The following is a 2,500-nucleotide window of genomic DNA, read 5'->3' on the forward strand; positions in this document are numbered from 1 at the left end:
CTAATACAAATTTCTCTCTCTCTCTCTCTCTCTCTCTCTCTCTCTCTCTCTCTCTCTCTCTCTCTCTCTCTCTCTCTTGAAAGGGAATGGGTGTTCTCTCTCTTCACTATATCTTAAAATGATAAGAAATTCTTTCTCTCTCTCTCTCTCTCTCTCTCTCTCTCTCTCTCTCTCTCTCTCTCTTTCTCTCTCTATACACTCTCTCTCTCTTCACTATATCTCTCTCTCTCTCTCTCTCTCTCTCTCTCTCTCTCTCTCTCTCTCAGACGTTCCCTCCTGAGTTATTTTGATATAAGTTTTATCCGTCCCGAACGTGTCAGCCTCTCGGTGCTTTTAAAGTGACTGCAAAAGCAGCATGAGGGACTGGTAGTTCAAGCTCCATTGTTACCAGTCCTTTGTAGCGCCGGCAGTCATTACCGACTGCCTCAAGCAAGCAAGCAGGTCCGGGGAAAAAGACTACGGGAGGCGACATTCTTTTTTCAGTCGTCGGTCGAGAATCGGCAGAAAATATCTATTTATTTTTGTGATTGCCTTTTTTTTCAGGAAAAAATGTTTTTTTTGTGATTTTCTTTGTTTTTATTGTTGTTTCTCCGGAAAATATTCGTGAATTTCTGTGATTGTCGTTTCATTGTTGTTTCTCCATAGGATATTTGTTTATTTTTGAGATTGTCATTGTTTTTTGTTATTTCTCTGAATAATATTTGTTTATTTTTTGTGATTGTCATTATTTTTATTGTTGTTTCTCCCAAAAAATTTTTGTTTTTTCTTGTGTTTGTCATTTTTTTTTTTTCTCCGAAAAATATATTTTTTTTATTATTGTCATTGATTTGGTTGTTTCTCTAGAAAATATTTGATTATTTTTTCTATGATTGTCATTGTACTTTGTTGTTTCTCCGGAAAATATGTTGATTTTTTGTCATTTTTTATCGTTGCTTTCTGTTGTCTTTTTTTATGGTGGAGGCAGTGGCATTACTGTTGTTTATGTTGTTGTTGTTTTTTATATTGGTAAACAAGTTTTTTATAAGTTTCGTCGTTTAGTTATTTTTTTTATAATGGTTTCTCTCCCCAGTAATGGTTCGTGTAGCCTATGCTTAAAACCTGCCTTATTTGTTCATTTCCAGTTTTCGAGTTTTATTGTTTTTTTCTTATCTAGAGCCAAGTTTTTTTATGACCCAAACTCTCATACCGGCAAAAAAATCATCCAAACGTACACGCATGTAACCACGAACTATATATATATATATATATATATATATATATATATATATATATATATATATATATATATATATATATATATATATATATATATACAATGATATATATATATATATATATTATATATATATAAAAAAATGACAATGATCAGTATCATTACATAGAAAAAAAAATGGAATCAGTTTCGCTATAAAACTACTAGGGGACAGAGAGAGAGAGCGTCTTAATGTACCCTGCTTCTTTAGGGAGTTCATGCCAAATGTGTGCTTCACATTCTTCAAATTCTCCAATTATGCGGATTGCTTTAGCTCTTAAGTAAAGAATATTGAAAGTTTTAATTAATAAAGAATATTTCAAGAAGATTGAAAAGCCTTTTCTAATAAATAAAGAATATTGAATGTCCCTTTCTAATTATTCTTTATTCCATGTAATATATTCTTCGTGGGCAACAATAAAAAAAATACTTCAACTACTTCGCCTATGTAACTGAAAAGCTAGAAATCGACCATGAGAAATATACCCATTGTTGCCTTCCCCTACGTAGTTTTTTTTTTTCTGGGGGAAGTTTTTTTAAGGGGGCAAAACCTTCCGCGTTTACCCGAATCCCCCTGGAATGAGATGGGTATAGTTTTTTTTTTTTTCTACCTCAAACATGACCATACCGATACACGAACCCGAAGCCAACTCCGCCCAAGAAGGGTAAAAAAAAAAAAAAAAAAAAAAAAAAAAAAAGTACCCCCTGATACCCTGGCTAAGGACAGTCTAGTGGGTATGTTGTGCCCTCCATTGGAAGAATGGAGAACGCCATATTCATTTTATTTATTTTTATTATTTCATTATTTCATTTATTTTGAATTTACTTTATTTATTTTTAATATATTTTCAAATTCATTTTCATCTATTTTATTTGGTATTCATTTTTTTACTTATTTACATACTCGTTTTTGTGTATTTTATTTATGTTTATTTATATTTACTTTATTTTGTATTTATTTTCAGGAATAATCGCGGATTTCTATTTTCCTATTATTTATTATTTTTTATCATTATTTTTTTAATAATCCGTCTTCACTTACTAAGTTTATGTCTCGTGTATTTCTGAATGAATATTAAAATCTGCTATTTTTTTAAATATTAATTTTGTATTAGTTCACTTCTTTCAAATATATCCTTAAACCACCACACGTGATTTTCACTCAATTTTTTTCTTCTTACCTGTTTATGATGAGATTCTCCTCTTTCCTGATATTTTAGATAGATTGGTGTGGTGTTCTTACAGTTC

At 30.9% G+C, this 2,500-nt stretch overlaps 1 protein-coding gene across 1 annotated transcript in view; it reads left to right on the plus strand.

Moving 5' to 3' along the window:
* The window catches only part of LOC136845522 (transmembrane protease serine 9-like), a 657,893-nt gene that overhangs the window by 299,252 nt on the left and 356,141 nt on the right, over window positions 1-2,500 (plus strand). The window lies entirely within an intron of this gene.

The sequence above is a fragment of the Macrobrachium rosenbergii genome, chromosome 14 (assembly GCF_040412425.1).
Source record: "Macrobrachium rosenbergii isolate ZJJX-2024 chromosome 14, ASM4041242v1, whole genome shotgun sequence".
NCBI classification, from domain to species: domain Eukaryota; kingdom Metazoa; phylum Arthropoda; class Malacostraca; order Decapoda; family Palaemonidae; genus Macrobrachium; species Macrobrachium rosenbergii.